This window comes from Ochotona curzoniae, unplaced genomic scaffold (genome assembly GCF_017591425.1).
Source record: "Ochotona curzoniae isolate NIBS_2020 unplaced genomic scaffold, NIBS_Ocur_1.0 contig_3819, whole genome shotgun sequence".
NCBI lineage: Eukaryota > Metazoa > Chordata > Mammalia > Lagomorpha > Ochotonidae > Ochotona > Ochotona curzoniae.
In genome coordinates this window covers 1,773,083-1,794,543 of record NW_024466004.1, presented here as the reverse complement: position 1 = coordinate 1,794,543, position 21,461 = coordinate 1,773,083, and the positions used below count along the sequence as shown (strand labels likewise).

Genomic DNA, 21,461 nt, shown 5'->3' with positions numbered 1-21,461 from the left:
CCAAAAAACACATGGGGAAAAAAATGTAATTGAGAAGCAGAACAGAGAACAGAGAGAGAGAGCAAGAGAGAGGTAAAAAGAGAGCTCTTTCCAACCACTGATCCACTCCTCAAAGTGCTGCAACAGTCAGGTCCGGGCCAGGCCAGGACAAGAGCCAGGCACTTTATCCAGGTTTACCACATGGGAGACAGGGGCCCAAGCACCTGGACCAACTTCTGCTGTTTTCCCAGACCACTGGCAGGGAACATGATTGGGAGAAGAGCGGCAGGGACTCAACCTGGAGCTCCAGTATAGGATGCCAATATCGCAATTGACAGTTTAATCCACTGTGCCACGATGCCAGTCCTCTGAAGTGCCCAGTTTAAAACGGTGTCTTTTATGTTACATGAAGTACATCTCAACTTTCAAATGATACAAAATCACATAGACTATAAAACAGTTCACTTTCTAGCAGTGGCTCAGTGACGCAGAAGCTTGTCCCTGCCTATGTTCTCACAAGGCTGCCTGTTTGTCACCCGCCCTTCATCTCCCCCACAGGACTTCCAGTCTTTGACCCTTGGGCGAGGCCTGGCTACTGCCTGCTTGGCCCTGCTTTTCCCGGTGGGTTCTACACCACATACTCAGACCCATCTGAGAGCAGCTGGAGGCCGAGCCACCAGCCCCACCAGTCACCCCAGCTGAGCTGCCCAATGACCAGGGCTGTGGTTTAAAGACGTTTACAGACGTGTGTCAGCTGAGGGATACAGTTTCACATGGGAACTTAAATATAGCTCAGGAGTGGAGGATGGTAGAGGAGTCGTGCATGCTGTGAGGGAGCCTACAGGAAGTCATCCTCCCTGCAGCTTAGAGGGTCTCTGCCAGGGCTCCTGAGGTCCGGGATCACCGGAGAACAGGCGCGATCCAGGCAGGCAGGCCCCACAGGAACATACACCCTGTGGGAATCAGCCTGCATTTAGGCATTAATTCCTGGCCCCATCTGTGTGCTGGCCGAAGTGGCCCAGAAAAACCTGACATGCCAGCTCTCACTCTGGAAGAGGCTCCCATGGGCCTTCTCCTGGCCTGCTGCTAAGGACCCCTTTAAAGCTGTAAGAAATGAAAGAGAGGCCTGGCTTTGCTCCCCACAGAATACCCAAGCTTCAGTTGTCTCCCGTGCTCCAAGTTGCTTTCCCGGGATGGAATCTGAGCTATGGGTCTGAAGGTGCACAGGACAGCTTTCTGAGTGCAGCCCACTGTGCTCTCAGGTCCTCACCCAGGGAGGCCCCAAGGAGCCGGGCAACGGTGGTCACACAGGTATCAGCAGGCACAGTGGACGCACAAGACAATGAGATAAAGGACAGAGAACATCTCCAAGAGGACCCCAGAGAGAGCAGGGCTCACAGAACATTCTAAAATAACTTTAAAAGCACTCCCACAGAAGAACCAAGGCCATTCAGTGGAAACTGAGTGTCAGCTCCACAGCCTACAGATGTTTCCCCAACTCCTATAATCCAGGCCCTGGGGCACCTGATTAACAGTGACATTCTTCACTGTTTGTTACTGGCTAAATAGTTGAAGGTAGCAAGCCCTCCTCTAACCCAGGCCCCACCCTCTCCTGAGCTCATCGCCAAAGGCCAAAGCCTCAGCAAAGTGCAGAAGAAGGAATGGGGCCAGGGGCTACTGACATTCCTCAGGCTGGCCAAATCACCACACCACTCCCCTCCCAAGGCCCAGGGAGGGGCTGACCCTTCCATTACAAACAGCAGTCACCAGGACTTGTCCTGTAGGGTCTCAAAGAACATCACTGCACTCAGGTGAATACTCATGCAAACCAGCACTCAGATGCAAAGATGGAGGCAAGTCCTGAAAGTTGCAGCAGTTCTGAGGGTCCACAGATCCACCAATACAGAGGTCAGCATTCAGCAAACGCCCGGGCCTCCAGCTCATTTAATCCAGGGAAGTACAGAGATATCCCTAGAGTGATAAAGTGGCTTGCTCAAGGCTATTGAGCTAGAAACTGGCAGGGCCAGAATTTAGTTCTACAAAATCAAGCTCTCAGCCTAAAAAAGTTCTAATTCTGGGGCAGGCATCGGGCACAGGGGCTAAGACTCGCCTCGAGATACCCACAGGCCCATATTGGGATCCTGTCCTACCTCTGCTTCCAATACTAGCTTACTGCCCCTGTGTCTCCTGAGAGGCAGCGAGCGACGGATCCAGCACACACACAGGAGACCTAGACTGAGACCTGGCTACTGCAGTCATTTAGGGAATGAACCAGCAAAAGGCAGGTCAATCGCTCCTCCTCTAAAACAAACATCACAAAACAATCACACCCCTATCCCTCCTTTCCTTCCTCACTCCCTCCCACTCTCCCAAGCCCCTGCTTACTACCACTAAAAAGATAATGTGCTGTCAGAGACCAGGGTGAGTTGCAACCAGAGTACCATTCCTCCACTCCTGGGCGAGCCCAAAGATGTGAGCAGTATGGCTGTCCCTTGTTCCCACTCCTGTATGCACTGCCAGCTTCTGCCAACTGAAGCTCCAGGATCCTCTGGTGATACAGTTAGTCTGACAAAGGGCCAGTAAGGAAGACAGGTGGGCACAGTCCCCAGGGACCAGCCAAGGTCACTGTTGAACCACCTCTGCCTACCTCTTCTGATTCCCAAAGCTACCCCGGCCCTCAGGCTAGGAAATGGAACAGAAATAAGAGAGGCCCTCTAAAAATACCCTAGGCATGGTCAGACACAGCAAAGGAGCAAACACAAAGCTCCACCAGTACCAAGAGTCCTGACTGCTGCTCCGCTCTGCCCATGAGCCCATGGATACACACCTGCACATGTTCACAAGCCCCTGGAAATTCCAAGCTAGGCTGCCATTATCAGGAGGAGCAGTCACTAAAGTGAGAGGGACAGGGACTCAACAGGGTTCAAACTCTAGTCCTGCCACCTGCTAGCCTAGTGTGGTTGATGGTGAGCTGAGTGACCTCTGTTTGTAGACCTCCTCCATGAAATGGCAATACCAAGGCCCACACCTAGCAGGCTGGAGGGAGGGGAGACAGGAACTGCTTCTGACTGTAGACCTGCTCCAGCACATGGGCCTAAGGCCTGGCCTGAAGGAGCAGCAGAGCACCCAGTCTGCCAGATGTGCACATCTGGCAGGCTTCTCCTCCTCCTTTACCTTCACCAGGCTGAAAGCTGCTGATTAATCCCTTACAGCAAAGATTGCTTGCACGCTCTCTCGTGTGCATTCTCTCTCTCTTTTTTCCTCTTACAAATCCCTCCCACCCTATATGCCTAGCCTGCCATTTGGTTGGCCAGTTCCTGGCAGTTCTAGGAGCTACTTGCTGTCTGGGAGCAGAGCCAGGGAGCCATGAAGCATGACTATTCTCAGGGCCTCCTCTGCCCACTGGCCTGGAAGGAAAGGCCCCAGAGGCCTGCCAAAGGGTGCTTCTGTCCAGACACTCAGCTGCTTTCTGCAGTCACTACCAGTCTGGCCAGCCTAGCAGGTGTGTTCCAAACTGGAACTACTGGATGCAGCCAGTCATCCCTTCCTTGGAGGCCCTGCTCCGCTGTGATCAAAGACCTAGGCCTTAACTGCTTGCTTTCAACCACAGCTCTGCTACTTACTAGCACTTCTAACCAGTCAGAGCCCCAGTATTCCCATCTGTCGACGCAACACAATTCCTACCTCCGGGGACCACAATGTGGAGTAAACAAAGTGATGGACTAGCACAGAGCATGCAACACTGGGAGCTACTCTATGCAGATACTTGCTGGGTATCTGCTAGCTCTGTGACAGAAAGGGCAAAGCCCAGAATACAAGTGATAGCAGCATAATCACCGTGCAAGGCCATTCAGGCTGGCACCTGACTGTGGGAGATCACCCCTGGATCTCTGCCTGCTACCTGGTGGGTGTGACTCACAGTTTACCTGCCCATGACCTGAGGCACAGTTTGAGCCCTGCCTGTGGAACATGACCTCTGACATGACTGGAGGGTCTAGGGAATAGACATGCCTTCTAGCGCATTATAGTGCCATTGTTGGGTGGGGGGACTGTTGGGAGACGCCCTCCAGCACTCCCCTTCCCTAGCCTTTAAAAGCTTGTAACTTGTGCACAACAAAAGAAGATTCTCCCACCAGATCATCCCTGGTGGTTCTTGCCTCATTCCTCAGTGGCCTTGGGGCCGGACAAGTGCTTGATGAGCACCTCTGTGTAGAGGTGAAGAAGCTCTCAAGGGCCAGTTCCTAGGGAGATGGTCTTTGACCGTGTCTAATGACCCCCAGCAAGACCAAAGATGTGACTATGGGCTATAGGTCTCTATAAAAAGGAGAAAGCGAGGTGGGAGGAGTCAGACTTCAGTCTACAGAGCAAGCAACACGTAGTAAGAACTTCAGGCATGCTGCAACCAGCTTCAGAAAGGTGCTCTCCTGGATTACATGCTCACGGTGGGAGTACCAACACAGGTGGGTGGGGCTAGTACTGTGGTACAGTGTTAAGCTACTGCCTGCACTGCCAGCATCCTACAGAGTTCCAGAAGTTCCACTTCCATTTCAGCTCCTGGTTATTTTGCCTGGAAAAGCAGCAGGAAATGGTCCAAGTACTTGGACCTCTGCACCCACATGGGAGACCTGGAAGAAGCTCCTGGCTCCTGGACTCAGCCTGGCCCAGCCCTGGCTGTTGTAGCCATATGAAGAGTGAACCAACAGATAAAAGATCTCTCTCTCTTTTTTTTCTCTCTCTCTCTCTCATTCTGTTTCTCCTTCATTCTCTGTAACTCTGCCTTTCAAATAAATATTTCTTAAAAAACATAACCACTTCTAGGGCTTTTGGCTAAGATCAAGTGTAAAAAAAAAAATGGTCCAGTGCCAGTGTTATGGCACAGTTAAGCTGCCACATACAACACTGGCCTCATGAGTGGCAGGCTGAGTCTCAGCTGCTTCACTTTTTAGCTATCTGCCTGCTAATGTGCCTGGGAAGGCAGCAGAGGATGATCTAAGTACCTGGGCTTTTGCCACTGACATGGAAGACTTGGAGGCAGTTCCTGGCTCCCAGTTTCAGCCTTGTCTGGCCATTTATAGACAGTGAACCAACAAATGAAAGATCTCTCGCTTCCTCTGTAGCTGCCACCTATGTAAACTAAAAAAAAAAAAAAAAAAAAAAAAAGTAAGGGAAGAAGAAAGGAAAAGAAAAAGAAAGGAAAGGAAAGGAAAGAAGAGATGGTCCTGGCAGTGAGGAAAAGGCAAGGCTCCCATAGGTTTGCAAGGGACAGAGACAGGTTTTGGATTAGACGCAGACAGGCCTACAGGGCCAGGGAATAGGCCACAAAACATGGACAGGAAAGGAAAATTCTAAGTCACGTGTTACACATTCACAGAAGTGTTAAGAGGAAAAAATTCCTGCTACATACTGCAACAGAAATAAACAGGGTGCAAGAACTGATAATAACCAGAAACAAAAATGCTACAATGTTGATTATATGCATTCTGTACCTTGAAAGTTTACTTCCCTAGTAATTTGGGAGACAGAAATTATTAGCTAACTTGTTTACGAACAAAGATTGTTTTACTTGTCAAGGACAAGGCAGCCAGTTTTGATCCTACTATTTAAAGCAGGTGCTAGGTAGTTGCCCAGGAATATACAGCATCAGGGATATAGACACAGAGGGTTTAACTATCTGTTCCAAAGGAAACCATAAAGCTTACCGCAGACTACTGAGGTTTGAAAAAGGTTCAAGAATGCTACAGCTGTATGATCTCTACCCAAGGATGGTGATTTTTCTTTTTATAATTTTTTCAACTGATTTCATTTATTTGAAGGGCACAGAGATAGAAAAGCTCGCCATTTGCCGGTTTACTCCCCCAAATGCTTGCAGTTGGGGCTGGACAAGCTAAATCTCCCATGTGGGTGGGAAGGCCTTGATATTGCCTGCTGCCTTCCAGAAAGTGCATCAAGAGGAAACTGGAATAAGAGCAGATCCATGACTCAACCCCAGGCACTACGACATGGGGTGGTTCTCCTAACTGGGACCTTTAAGATTATGCCAATTATGGTCATGCCAACCTACCTTTTTTTTCCTTTTAATTTTTACAAATATATTTGTATGTGGGACCACCCAGAACTGTGGCATAGGAAATAAGCCTGCTAGCTGCAATGCCAGTATCTCACATGGCTGCTGGTACAGTTCAGGGTGCTTCACTTTTGATCTAGCTCACCGCTAATGCACCTGGGAAAGCAGCAGAGGATGGCCCAAGGGCTTGGGCCTCTGCATCCATGTGGGAGACTCATAAGAAGTTCCTGGCTCATGGCTATGGTCTGGCCCAGTCCCAATCATTGCAGCTATTTAGGGAATGAACTGGTGGATGGAAGATTCTCTCTAATTCTAACTTTCAAATTTATCAACATACGTCTTATTCTATTTATTCACAGACAGGAGGCTACCTGCCAATTCTGATGGCTTGGACTGACAATGTCTCCCTGTTGTGAGGTGGCAGATGAGGGACACAGAGAAGTCAAGAAGGCTGCTGAGGACGGGGCAGGAAGCAGGAAGGGGCCAAGCACCAAGGGCAGGAGAAGGTTTTCTAGGACTTCAGGGCCGACTGGTCTCCCACTTCATCTCCCCACCCACCGTCTTTGTCCAGCCTCACTGGCCACCTCCTCATTCCTCACACACACACCAGCTGGCTCTACCTCAGGGCCATCGTACTGCCACTCCCAGTCTTACAAGAGTTCAACCTAGGACTTTTCAGATTTACGAGCATTTGAAAGTAACACACACAGAGGAGACACAGGCCCCGGGGTGTTGGATTTGGATTTGTTTGTGCATGATGATGCTGGGCACCAGTCATCAGAGCACCCTGGAATAATCAACACTTGACAGTGTGCTATGTGGCTATGCCATGAGGCCTGCAGATCAGGCGGACTATGAGCATTTTCTTGTTTTCTTTTCTTTTTTTTTTTAATTAATCTTGGGCCCAGCACAATAGCTCCCAATTGGCTAATCCTCTCCTCACAAATCCTACATTGAATTTGTAGGATCCTCACAGATCCTACATTGGCACCAATTCATTTCCTGGCACCCCACTCCCATCCTGCTCCCTGCTTGTGGCCTGGGAAATCAGTGGAGGATGGCCCAAAGCCTTGGGACCCTGCACTCATGTGGGAAACCAGGAAGAAACTCCTGGCTCTTGGCTTCAGATTGGCTCGGCTTCAGCTATTACAGCCATTTGGGGAGTGAACTAGCAGATGAAAGATGGAAGATCTTTCCAGTTACTAAAAAGGCAGATTTACAGAGAGGAAGAGAGACAGAAAGATCCTCCAGGACTCCCAAGTGGGTGCAGGACCCCAGGAACTTGGCCCACTCCCAGCTGCTTTCCCAGGCTACAAGCAGGGAGCTAGTCTGGAAATAGAGCAGGTGGGACACTAATTGGCATCCATAGCGGATGCCAGTGATACAAGTGGGAAAATTAGCTTGCAGTGCCACTGTGCCAAACCCGACAATGGGCATTTTCAATCTATGATGCTTCCAACTTGCAATGAGCTCATCAGGATAGAATGCCATTGTAGGGGCCCAGGGCATCTGTGTTTGCTTTTCTTGCACCCACACGGGTCTTCCCACAGTGCTCAGCCTTCTCCTAAAGCTTACTATCTCCTCAGGGAGGCCTTCCTGGGCCCAAACCCATTTCCTGCTTATTGACTACTTAGTATTCATTCTTCATCATCTGATGTGCTGCTGACTTCATTCTGCCTCCACCTTTTCCCTCCTCCTCCCAGCCACCACTAGGGGGATTTTTTTTTCTTTGTTTTGCCCTCCTCCCCTGTGCTTAGGAACGGTGGCCAGCACCTAGGAGGTACTGAAGCAATGAAAGGAAGGAGAGCAGAGAGAAAAACGGAATCTGACTGTAACTCACCCTGGCCTGAAAGAAATCCTTCATTGCTTACCTGATTAAATGTGGGGGGGAAAGTGCATAAGTGTGGATCAGATAGCTTCTGAACCCTTGTTTTCTGCTCCCAGGGCTTCCCTCAGGGTTCCCCCAAAGTGCAGAATCTCTCAAAGATTAGACAACAGCTGAGGCTGGGTGTACAGTCTTCAAGTTCCATGAAAGGAATGCCTTACAGTAAGAGGCATCAGTGGCAAGTACTATGGCACCACAGGTTAAGTCTATGACACCAACAGCTCACAAGGGAGAGCCGTTCAAGTCTTAGTTGCTCTACTTTCAAACCAGCTTCCTGCTAATGCTCCAGAGAAGGCAGCAGACAATGGCCCAGGTACTTGGGTCCCTGCCCCCCATGTGTGAAACCAGGACAGAGCTCCTGGCTCAGAATCAGTTTCAGCCTGGCTGAGAATCAGTTGTTGTGGCCACTTGGGGAATAAAATCAGCCAATAGAAGATTTCCCTCCGTCTCACCCTCCCTCTATGTCATGCTGCCATTCAAATAAATAACAGGGGCTGGTGCCATGAGGTAACAGGTTAACCCTTGACCTGTGGTGCAGGCATCCTATATGTCTGCTCCACTTCTGATCCAGCTCTCTGTTTATGGCTGGGAAAGTAGCAGAGGACGGCTCAAATCCTCAGGCCCCTGCACCTGCCTGGGAGACCCACAGGAATTCCCGGGCTCCTGCCTTCAGATTGGCTCAGCTCCAGCAATAGTGGTTATTTTGGAAGTAAACCAGTGGATGGAAGATTTCTCTCTGTTTCTACCTCTCTCTCTCTCTGTAACACTCTCTTTCAAATAAAAACAAATCTTTCAAAAATAATACATGAAACAGGAACAGGGTAAGTCACTACCTGTAGTCTCTACGAGTGCCAGTTCAAGCCTTGGTTGCTCCATTTTCTAATCCAGCTCTCTGATAAAGCACATGAGAAAACAGCAAAGGGTTGCACAATTACTCGGGACCCTCCCGCCCATACAGGACACTATAATGGAGTACCCAAATCTGGCTTGGCCTAGCCCAGCTGCGGCTGGTGCAGCCACTTGGGGAGTTAGCCACTGGATGTAAAGTATCTGTCTCACTGGCATGGCAGGAGCCTTGTGGTGAAGGCTTCGCCTTGCAGTGCCAGGATCCCATATGGGCGCCGGTTCGTGTCCCGGCGGCCCCACTTCCCATCTGGCTCCCTGCCTGTGGCCTGGGAAAGCAATAGAAGTGGCCCAAAGCCTTGTGACCCTGCACCCATGTGGGAAACCCAGAGGAAGCTCCTGGCTCTTGGCTTTGGATCAGCTCAGCTCTTGCTGTTGCAGCCACTTGGGGAGTGAATCAGCAGACGGAAGATCTTCCTCTTAGTCTCTGTTTCTCTCTGTATATCTGATTTTCCAATAAAAAAAAGTCTCAAAAAAAAAAAAAAAAGCCTGTCACTCTCTTTAGGATAAATAACTCTGGAGGCAGGTAAGCCCAGCACTGTTTGCTGTTACACTGCAACAAATCCTTACAAGCTTAGTTGCTTAAAGTAAAATACATTTACCCTCTTACAGCTCTAGGAGCCAGAGACAGCACACAGGCAGGGCCACTCTTCCTCCCTAGGCTCTAGCAGGGCAACCCTTGCATTCTTGCCTCTGCTCCATCTTCAAAGCCGGGGTACAGCCATGCTGCCTCCTTCTGCGCCAAGTTCCTCTCTGTCTCCCCCTCCCCCAAAAGAACACTTGTAACTACATTTAGGTCCCACCAGAATAAGCAAATGATCCCTCATGCAAAGACCCTTACTTAATCACTTGTACAGAGCACATTTTGTCAGCTAAGAATATTCTTAGGTTCCATGAGCTAGGCCACCAACAAGGCAGTAAACTCCAGGAGTCTGGAGGAAACACCATTTAGCCCCGCTGGCCCTCGTGAGGTAAGCATCCCACCCAGAGCCTCAGCAGTGCGCCCCGGACCTGTGGATTGTTGAAGCTGCTTGTTACTTATGTAGGTGATGAAGAATTCATTTTATGGAACCAAATACTCTGGCCTTTGAAGGGAAGGGTGGTTTTCCTCTTCTCCAGCCTGAATCTCAGAAATGTTGAAGAACATTCCAGAAAGTGTGAGGGGGTTAGGGGCACCCCGCAAGAGCTCTGCCCTGCCTTGGATTCTACATGGAAGGGAGCCATAAAGAAGTGAACACACTCTGGATCAGGGAAGCAGATACACTTCCTCTCACCAGTGCTGCCTGGGGAAGAGGGATCCGAGAACCCATCAGACTCAGAGAGGAAGGCTGTTGTGATCAGAGTACCACGACCGCCAAGGATGCTGAACCTGGGCAAGGGCTGGCTAACGGCGACCTGCATGCTGAGTGTACCCCACCCGCCACGCACCTCTGGGAACCACAGCCTGAAAAAACCCAATCTCTGCAGGAGAGGGCTTCACAGGTTGGACGCCGCCCCTCTGCTGTACAGGCATCGTACGGTTTCTTAGTCGGAATGCCTTACTGGTTGTGAACACTTCGCTCCCCTCAAGGCTCTCAAAGGTCCAGTGAGGTCCCCTGGGAGGGTAAACCTCTACTGGAAGAACCCTAAGCTTATCTTCCAGTCTCACTGGTCTGATGCTCATCAGTATTCCTGACAGTCAGGACACATGGATGGCTGTGCGTCCTGGGGCACCCCCATCAATGTCCGCAGACACTCCTGGATTTTACTGTTGGGGGTGGGGGAAGAAAAGGGGAACCTGCTGCTGGCATCTAGCAGGCAGAAGCTAGGAAGCTGCAAAATACAATGCAAAAGAAACACACACACACACACACGCACACACGCACACACCCATCTCACCAAGGACACCTGTACTGCTGGATCAGGAGTCAGCACTAGAGGAAACGTACCTGGAGGCAGAGAAACCCAAGCAGCAGCTGGGATCAGGGAAACATTTTAGAAAACTAAGGGGACTGGAGAAAAACACACTTCACTGGCTTGTTTGGAAGAGGAAATGACATGCAGAGCTCCAGGTTCTGCGGGTCCAGGAGACAGTCTGCTCAGTGAACACTGCCAGTCGGGACAGCAAGGTGGCTTGCCCTTCTGGTGCAGTGATAGGCAAGCAATTCTGACATCACACCCCTTGGATGGGCAAGTGCCAATAAGGTTCCAAGGGTTATGGCAGATCTCCAATAAGCAATGGGGACACAAGCATCCCGATCTGTTTTTCGATACCTCGGAGAATGAAGTGCTCCGGAAAGGAGCTGAGACACACGGTGGCTCTCCTGTAACAGCCGGGAGCCTTCCCTTCTGTGTCCTGCTCCTTGAGATAACAGTGACCCTGGGCATGGTGGAGAACTAGGCAACTGTTTTTGGAGGGTTGCTGCAGCAACTCCAAGGCGGGAGACACGCCAGGCAGGCTGCAGTGGGCTGCTCTGCACCTCCTGGAGCACTGGAGCTGCTGAACACACACCTGACCCCTGCTCCCTCAGCTGAACACTGCACAGTCTATTTGTATTCACTCCTTTGCATGGTCCTCCTCTTGATCTGAACTGGCCCCGAGACAAAGGGAATAGAAGTAACAGGATGTCACTCCCCAGCCTAGCTCGGGAGCAACCTTGCCGTGTCTCTCTAGTCCATTCACTGTCAGGACACTTTTTGGAACCCAGCTGTCCTCCTGGGAGAAGCTTGAGACATGCACAGGCCACGGGAGGAATCACTTCAGTCAGGTGCCAGCCACACAAATGAGTCCACAGAGACGTCCAACTCACCTACCCCAGCTACCATCTAACCCAAGCAAGGACCAACCGGCCTCACACAGTCAATCCACAGAGCCATGGAAAATGGCATTTGGTGGCAATTTCACTTCACAATGTTGTAGGAGTTGGTGTTATGGCACAGTCAGTTAATGCTGGCATCCCAATGAGTACAGATTCGAGTCCTGGTTGCTCCACTTCTGATCCAGCTCCCTGCTAATGCGCCTTGGAAAGCAGCACAAGACTGCCAACACGCTTGGACCTCCAGAGACCTCAGTGGAGCTCCTGACTCCTGTCCTTGGCCTGGTCCAGCCCCAGCGATGGCAGCTATTTTGGGAGTGATCAGAAGATGGAGGATCCCTCTCTCTCTCATTCCCCCACCCTGCCCCCCACACATAAATCAATCTTAAAAATAAAATTTAAAATAGCCATAATAGTCTGCAATGGTTATTAAACTACTTCTCCCCTCCCCCCCTTTTTAAAGATTTATCATTTTATCTGTTTGAAGGACAGAGTTACAGAGAGTGAGATAGAGTGAGGTCTCCTATCTGCTGGCTTACTCTCAATGAATAGGGCCGGGCCAGACCGAAGCCAGGAACCGGGAGCTTCCTCAGGTCTCTTATGCTGCCAGCAGAGACACAGGCACTTCAGGCCATCCTCTGCTTCTTTCTCAGGTGCATCAGCAGGGAGCCGGATAGGAAATGGTGCAGCAGAGACCTAAACCAGTGCCCATACAGGATGCCAGTGCCACAGGCAGTGGCTTTGCCCACTATGCTATGACTCAAGCCCAATACTTCTTTCTTTCTCAAACACATACCTCTGTGGGGCAACAATTTTTTTCACATCTTTCACACAAAACAATAAAGCAAAAAAGACTGAATACAGAAAGAACTAGAAGATTTTAGCTTTTTTTTTTTTATTAAACCAGATATAAACAGGTAGAAATGTAAAAACACGTCTCTCCTTCAATAACTTTTTGTTTTTAAAGTTATTTTTACTATCATCATTTACAGTAACATGTAATGGGCTTATTTTTAGCATATGTGCTGCCAACCTAACCTTAACAGGCCATTCCCAGGGACACAGTTATCTCAAGGAGCAGCACACAGGCTTATTAAACATATTAATAAACTGTTTTCATTTTTTTGTTGTTAAAGATTTATTTATCTTACTTGAAAAGCAGATTAGATTTACAGAGTGACAGAAAGAAAGATCTTCCATCTCTGGTTCATACTCCCAAATAGTTGTAATGGCTGAAGCTGAACTAATCTAAAGCCAGGAGCCAGGAGCTTCTTCCAGGTCTCCCATGTGGGTGCAGGGTCCCAAGGCTTGGAGCCATCCTCTGCTGCCGTCCCAGGCCACAAGCAGGGAGCTGGATGGGAAGTGGGGCTGCCAGGACATGAACCAGCGCCCATGTGGGACCCTGGCACTTGCAAGGTGAGGATTTACCACTGAACCATTGTGTTGGGCCCAACTGATTTCATTCCTACACTGGCAAACACAACCACTTAGGATTCTCAGTGACACTTAATAAGGTAAAGGACTCTTGGGACCAGCAAATTTGAAAATCATTCAAACTTTAACAATATTCAAGCATAGAATTTTTACACTATTTTTTTAAATTTCATTTTATGACACAATTTCATAGGCTCTGGGATTCCCCCAACCCCTCCCCATGCCCTCTCCCCATATACTATTCTTAAGTTGATTTCAAAATAAACCCTCTTTCCTTTCCATTTTTTTCTTTTTTTCAGGGATAGAGCCAGCCCTCAGTGATGACCTATTCTAAACGCACAGCCTGCACAGCACCAGGCTTACTGAACCTATTGCCCTCTAACATTTAAGAATTATTCTCTCTGTGTATACGTCTTCTCCCACCGCCCCACCCCGCCCAACTAGGTCCCCCATCCCTGGAGGGATAAAGCAGCCAAGGACTGTGTCTATAACATCTAAAACTGCCTCTGACCCACAGGAGCACCTCCAGTTAAGACTAAGTTGGCAACAACATTTTTTTTTTTTAATTTCTTTAAAGAACAGACAAAGGGAGAGAGACAGATAAAACTCAATCCACTGGTTTACCCCCAGACACACACTAAGGCCAAGACTGGGCCAGGAGCTTCAATCCAGGTTTCTCGTGTGGATGGTGACGACCCAACCATGTGAGTCACTCCTGCCCCCTGTGGGGAGCCAGGAGCCAGCCCAGGGCCACACCCAGGCGCTCCGATGAGGGAGGCAGTGGTACTACTCACTCCGGTGACAAATGCCTGCCCCAATCACAGCTCGTTGAGATTGATACCGAAAAACACGATAAAGCCTCTGCCAGAGGAAACTGAAAAAGCAAACGAGCTCAAAGCTCTGGGATGAACTAACCAACTGGCCCTGGAGAAGCACAGCTGTAGCCGCGCTGCAGCGGAAGCAAACGACAAAGCAAATCAACTCAGTGGCTCTCCCCTGCTCAGAGGGGAGCTTCCATCTCATCCCTCACGGGGAACTTTGGGGAGCCTCCCAAGCCGCCCCTTCCTTCCTCCCTTGGTGGAGGTTTAAAGCCAATGGAGGGTCTGCCACTGACCTTCCCGCAAGATCCACAAACAGCCTGACCCCTGAAGACCAGAAGACTCAGGGGCTTGCCCTCCCATGTTTGGCAACAGGAAAACCTGCAGAGCCTTTCAAGGCAGAGAAAGGGAAGTGGAGCCCTCAGAAGCTCCTAGAATCACTGAACCTCAGACAGGAGGCCCACGTGTTTCCCTGGGCCCCAAGCAGGGACCTGCCATAAACCAGCATCCCAAATGGACAGCACTAGAAGCACAGAACTGCTGATCCCGGAGTGCTCCCTCTGAAGGTATGATAAACCTTGCCAAGCATCCTGAGAACACTGGAGCAGCAATGGGAGCCTTGGCATCGTTCACAGTCTGTGGGAACCTACCACCCCAGCACAGATGGAGGGAACACTGCATGTTACGCTTGGCTCTCATCTAGGCCAACACACCGTGGACCCAGGAGCGCAGGGATTGGTTTCTTAAACAAAAACAAAAAATTAGGGGGCCAGTGTGGCACCAGCATCACATATGGGTGCCCATTTGTGACCTGGTTGCTCTACTTTCCATCCAACTCCCTGCTGGTGGCCTGGGAAAGCAACAAATGGTAACGGTTCAAGTCCTCATGACCCTGAACCCGTGTGCGAGACCCAGAAGAGACTCCTGGCTCCTAGCTTCTGATCAGCTCAGCTCTAGCTGTTAACAGCCATTTAGGGAGTGAACCAGTAGATGGAAGATCTTTGTCTCTGTCTCTCCTTCTCTCTGTAAAATGTGCCTTTCAGTTAAAAAAAAAATTCCTAAAACATTATTATTTACTTGTTTGAAAGAGTTACAGAGGTAGACCTTTTATCTGCTGATTCACTCCCCAAACGGCCACCACAGCCAAGGCTGGGCCAGGCCAAAGCCAGGAGCCCAAAATTCCATCTGCCTTCCACTGCTTTCCCAGGAACAGGGAGCTGCTTAGAAGTAGAGTGGCCAGGACTTGAACACAAAGAGATCACATGACATGCTGGCACAGCAAATGGTGGCTTAACACTCTGTAACACAACGCTGGCACCCCTGAGACTTTTTTATTTATTTATGTGCTATCATAATTTTCCAAGTGCCTGGCACCTTGCTGGCATCCACACTATCTGTACTCCCAAGGAAAGAGAATGATGGAGATTATCTTTGTGGTCTGGCATCCTAGGCACTGATAAGCACAGGAAAGAACGTTCGCTTATTCATTCAACAAACATTTATTCAATATTTCCTTGGGCTGGGCACAATAGGAAACAAAATAAGTCCCTGCCCTTATAGTTTATGTTTTTGTGGATGCAAAAGTAAAAAATCATGCTCCTAAGGGAAATAAAAAAAAAAAGTTGTAGGATCTACAGATGTTCAATAATAATGTGTGACATGTGTCATTTGCCGTGACAGGCACCTGGGGTCATAGATGCAGCTTGAGTCAGTATTAAGATCCCCAATGTGGCCCCGGCGCCTGAGCGGTCAGAGGCCTCTGTGGAGGAAAGGAAACAGCATTACCTCTTTGGCACATCTGTCTTCATCTGTTGGTGAGCAGAAGCCGCTGTGTGAATACTATACACATACCCAAAATGCCAAGCCACACTGCAGGAGAGAGGGGGGGAAAAAAAAACAGCCTCATTAGTTGAACAGCATCAGGGTCCCTTGAGCAGCTTTGGGGAGTTATCATCACACACCAGGGCTCCAAGAGTGCTCCCTAGGCCATCTGACTCCTCAGCTGTCCCTCTCACATCTGCATCTTAAAATGCTGTTCTTCTGAGCCTGAGTCAGCAAACCTCCCCAGCCCTGGAAGTTGCCTGCTCACTTCCAGGCAAGTAGGCACTGGCTTCGCTGGCTTTACCAGGGTGGAGCAGAGGGAGCCGCTGCCCAACGCTCCACCATGGGTGGCAGCTCATGAATACAAGACGCCCTGAGTCATGCCTGATTCCTTGAGCAAAGCCCCGTGAAGACAAGGCGTGGAGTCACGCCTTGTCCCCAGCCTGCTGAGCTCTGAAGGCCAGAAACCATCTGCCAAGGAAAGAAGCTCCACGTGTCTGAAACCTGGGGCAAGGGCCCCACGCTCTTCCTGCCCTCATCTGGCATTCTGGCATCTTGCTGCTACAAGTCGCACCTCCCCCTGGCTCCAGAGGCCGAGAGAAAAGAAAAACTGCTCAGGGACGTCAAATCACCTCCAAGAAGCAGTCGTTGGGCAATCTGGGACAACATGGCACAGACAGGGCACTGTGCGCCAGGCTTCTGACATAATACAAGCAACAGCCCGATGAGACAAAGTCCAGAAGGAGTCGGGTAGGATTGAAGCAGAGGATTGGGCTGTGGAGCAGCTCCTGGCATTTCCAGACCCTACCAAAGGAGGAGCAGGGCACACAGCCTAGCTACCCAGCCTGCAAGGAGTACCCAAGGGGGCAGAAAACATAGTGACACCGTGCAGCAAAAACCTTCGGAAGCAACAATTCTAATTCCTCCCAAGAGGAGCCATGCTGTCCTAGGACACGCCAGGGTGCCCAGCCCCGAGGACAGCTTACTCAACAGGCAGCACAGCTGTGCTGTGTCCACAGCAGGTGCCTCCCAGACCAGGCAACGCTGGGTGCCCTCTCAGCCAGTGGGCGCTCCAGGCAGGGGGCTAAGGGAACACATGGGTGTGGAGCTCATGGGCTGAATGGGATGGGGCGTATGGAAGCAAGCAGCGGTGGAGAGGTGAGGAGAAAAGCAGGCAACCTAAGGTGCAGTCAGTTTATCATGTGCTGCCTGCAGAGTGCTGTCGGGGTCTGTCTGCTCACGGGTTAGAGACACAGAGGCTAGGTGACCCAGGTCTGCAGACAGCAATCAACGGCAACCTGTATCAGAGGTCAGCTCGCCTGCCTGCTCAGCAGATCAGCAGGTGGCAGAGGGGACGAACTGGGAGAAGCCACTCGGCAGGGATGCTGATGCCCCAGGTAGTCCAGGAGCTTGCCCCCTTCTCAAGCCCTCTCACGATGCCCCGGCAGACGTTACTAACCAGGTAAGCAAAGAGCAAGGAGCAGCAAACTGTCAGACACAGCTCTTCTTGGAAACCAGAGACTGAATTAAATGGCTACCAAACTCTACCTCAAAATTGAAAAAAAAAGGGGGGGGTCATGAAAACCCTCGAGGAATGTTTTTTGTAAGAACAAGGGATGCCTTCCAGTCTACTCTGTCCCAACTCCTCTCTCCCCACTCCCATACTCCTCATGAAGGGCTGCAGAAGAGGGGTCAGAGTCAGGAGAGGGCCTGACTCTAATGTTTTCACTGGAGAGGGTCAGCACACATCAGGGTTATAAAACTCCTCTCTGGTCAAGCTGGTCCCGCTGGATCTCCAGCACAGCTCCTGAGGGCTGCTCATCCTGGCTCCAATTCTGGCTCCAAAAGAGGAGAGCCAGAGCCAGGTGGCACCAAGGGCTTTCACATCCACTCATGAGAGTGGGTCATCCCTTCCAGAATCCTCCAAGATCTGATGGGGCCAGGAACAGAGGTTCCGTTAGCTCCTGACGAGATCTCCAGGGGACAGATGCTCCGTTAAGGAAAGCATCCAAGAAGGATTTTTCTCCCTGGGAAAAAGAATCCCATGAAGGGGATGGGCTTGCTGGTCCCAGGGAAGATGGTCTGTGTGGCAAGAAGCAGAGAACTCAAGTTCCCCGACAAGGTCTGACTCACAACCCCCACACAACCTGCCCAGGCACGTATCAAGCTGATATCTCACACTACGCCTGGACAAAAGAATCAACGCCCGAGTGTGTCTCCCTTCTCGGGTCTACAGCAAATGAAGCTCCCAGACAGCTCAAGGAGAGAGAAGAGATTGCCAGAGACCCTGTCCGGGGACCTGCACCAGAGGCATTATTTCTAGACATCAAAGACAAGGTGAGAGCCACCCAGCGGCTGGCCCAAGCCACCGATAACGAAAGGGCCAGAAGCCTGCCAGCAACCTTAGTACAAAACTCAAACAGGAAAAGGTCTCCTGGAATCGACAGAGGAAAAAGCTTGACGACCACAGGAATCCCCTGGCACTCCAGCTTTTGGGAGGACAGGAGTCGTGCTGGGGTCTCAAGAGGTTTTTGCAGGCGTTCCACAACAACCCAGAAGCAGAAAGACCCAGAATCCTGTTTTCCTGGAAGGGGAAGGGAGTTGGATGAGGCCTCCGGCTACCCCTGGCGCACACCCAACTGTGCTCGGTCTCTCCCCAAGGGTTCCTGGAAGTCAACAGACCCATAAAGGGGAGGCCTTAAAGCAGCGATGAAAAAAAAAAAAATGACCTGCAAATTGGACAGCATCCCTGCTGTAACACCCCAGTGACAACACACACACACACACACACACACACACACACACACACACACACACACAACTGGAATTTACCCCAGACAGGCAGCCCCTTCATTCACAGCCAGGCAGGGCAGGGCAGGTGAATGCCAAGGGGACCCACTCGGCCTGAGATTCTCCGGGAAGCCGGGACAAGGAACCAAGAAGGAAAAAGGGAGGTAGATGACCAGGACACAGCGGGGACGACGGACTGCAGGGACATCAAGACAAGGAGGCCAAGGCAGGGCTCCGGGAGGGAACCAGGGACAGGCAACACCCCTGAGAAAGGGGACGGAGGTTCCGGAAACACTGTGTCAGGCAGCAAGGACAGCTGAGGGGACACGGGTGGGAAAGGCAGTCAAGGGGGCCAGGACGGGGCGAGGTGGAGGGGATGAAGGCAGGAGACCAGGATAACCAGGGAGGCAGCGGCTAAGCCCTCGGGGACCCCCAGCAGACAACAGCACACTGGACCCGCAGACCCCAGTCAGGGATGAAAGCAGAGGACACGGCCAAAGGAAAGAGGACAGGAAAGGACCCCACGCCGGAGACGGGGCCACGAGGCCCCCCAGGAGAGGGGCAGAGGAGTCTGGTGGAAGGAGGCCGGGATTCGGGGTCACACGGCTATGGGGGAGGGCGAGAAGGGGTGCAAGAGCAGCGGGGCGCGCCCACCCGCCAGCCAGCAGGGCCACGGACGAGAGCCAGAGCACCGGGGACCCCCAAAGTGGTGCAGCGCGCGGACCCCACTAGCGCCCCGGGACTCGGTTCCCCGCTCCAGGGCCTGGCGCCCCCGGTCCTGCCGTCCCCTTCGCCCGATCCTCGGCTGGCCGGCCCGTTCCCTCCCACCCACTCCCCCGAGCCGGACTGACCCGTCCCGGGCGCCTCCCGCGCCAGCGCAGCCGTCCCGCAGGCTCCGCAGAATCCTCCGGCTCCTGCCAAAACTTTTCCCATTAATCCCCGAGCTCCGCGGCGACCGCGGCGTCACACGCTCCGAGGCCCCGCCCCCAGCCCGGGAGACGTCACCGCGCAGCTCGGCCCTCCGCCCCCACCCCCGCCACCTGGCCCGCCCCCTTCCGCCCGGCGGCGGCCAATCACCGCGCCCGCTGGAGCCTGCCCTGATGGCGCCACTCCGCCCACCGCACGCTGCCTGGCAGAGCAACGCCCCTCCTCCTCCTCTTCCTCCGCGCCGACAGCGCCCTCTGGCGCAAGCAGCTGGAGTTGCAGAGGACTCTGTCAGCGCCAGGGAGCAAGTCCAAGTTCAGCGGGTATCTGAAAAGGCTGGAAGGGGAATTAAAGGTCATCTGCTACAAACTCCCCATCCTTCCGAGGAAGAAGAAGGCCCAGAAAAGGTATGTGACTAGCGGTGAGAAACAACGCGGAGACTAGGAGCTGGTCTTCAAACGCGACAGGAATTGGCAAAAAAAAAAAAAAAAGAAAAAGCCTATACTTTTCGAAGTAAGAGATTTCTTCCTTCGGAAGGCTGGTGAAATTGGAAACTTAGGGTTCAGGACCTCTCATCCATCTTCCCGTGAGCTTTTCTAATGCACTTGTCCTCCTACATGGGGGACTACCTCTCCAATGTTATTGAAAATCCTGTTCTCCATTCTTGACTCAGGTCATGCAAGGGACCTGCTACCACAACCCTAAGATACAGATTAAAAGGCATCACTCTGGCTTTGTCATCCAGGGACCAGCCAAACTTGACTCTCAGGTTACCTATGACCCTCGGATCCACCCCACCGCTCCTCTCCCGGGCACTCCTTCGGCCACACCTTCACATGGCTGCAAGATGGAATTACGAGAGCTCTCCCACCCACCCCTGCACTCACGCACCTCCTTCCTGACATGAATGTGTGTCACCTTCGCAATTTACATGCTGATCTTCTTGATCCCTTCAGGTGCAGTCCAAGCCCCTTCTAAGAATTTTTCCTGTCCCGTATTTCTCCTGCTGAGTTCCTGCTGGGCCAGGCTCCTGCTGCACCACCAGTCAGCAATCTAGAGATGGAATTCAGGACCCAGCTTTCGGCACAGTGGTCAAGACACAGTGGGCTGCCCACTTCCCATACGGGAGGGCCAGGGGTTGAGTCTGGCCTCAGCTTCCTGGGAATGTGCACTCAGAGCAGCATGGGCGATGCCTCAAGCTACCCAGGTGCGAGACTTCCCTGGAGTTCTGGGCTTCTGGTTTTGACTTTCCCCCAGCGCTGGCGGTTGAGGGCATTTGGAGAGTTGACTTTTGGTCTTTTATAAATCTCTCTTTCAAATAAAATTAAATAAGAATTTAAAGAGGGCAAGCTGCCGTTGTGTCGTAGCATGTTAAGCCTCCACCTACAATGACAGCATCCTATATAGCACCAGTTCAAGACTCAGGCTGCTCCATTTTCATTCCAGCTCCCTGCTCACGCTTCTGGGAAAGCACTGAAAGATGTCCCAAATCCATGGGCCCCTGCACCCAGGAGGGAGACCCACAAGAAGCTCCTGTCCCTGCTTCAGACTGGCCCAGCTCCTGCTGCTGTGAGCCAGCAGATGAAGATCCTCCTCTTCTCTCTGTCGCTCCCTCTGTAGCTCTGCCTTTCAATAAATAAAAAATAAATCTTCAAAAAAAAAAAAAAGAACTTAAAGATGAAACTCAAACTCAGCCCTTCGTGAGAACTGCCCACACCTCTTCCCACACAGAACGTTACTGAATACAAAGATGTTGTGCTCTGGGCTCCCGGGGCAGGGGCACATGGAGAATGACAAACAGTTTATAAACTGAGCTCCAGATGTTCTTTAAAGTCCTTTCCGCATCCGCCCCTGAGGTTTTGTACCCGGCTCTCCACCCATGAGGGCCTGGCCTTCACCCAGATGACTAGCTCTCTTCCCACCACTTCCCTTGCCAATCTTTCTTGTCTTCCAACTACTCAAGAGGAAACACAACTCGTCTGGTATCCCAGGGTAAAAGAGAAATCTTAACTATAGTTCTTTGTTGCTTGGGTTCCTGCCAACATCCA

At 51.4% G+C, this 21,461-nt stretch overlaps 1 protein-coding gene across 1 annotated transcript in view; it reads right to left on the bottom strand.

The window, feature by feature from the left end:
- Positions 1–19,435, bottom strand: part of PPARD (peroxisome proliferator activated receptor delta) — an 80,104-nt gene extending 60,669 nt beyond the window's left edge. The window contains exons 1-2 of the mRNA XM_040983239.1: positions 19,341–19,435; positions 15,664–15,747 (exon numbers count right to left, since the gene is read on the bottom strand). The gene's annotated coding sequence lies outside the window, so the exon portion shown is untranslated. The remainder of the gene's footprint in view (positions 1–15,663; positions 15,748–19,340) is intronic.
- Positions 19,436–21,461: the final 2,026 nt, after the last annotated feature.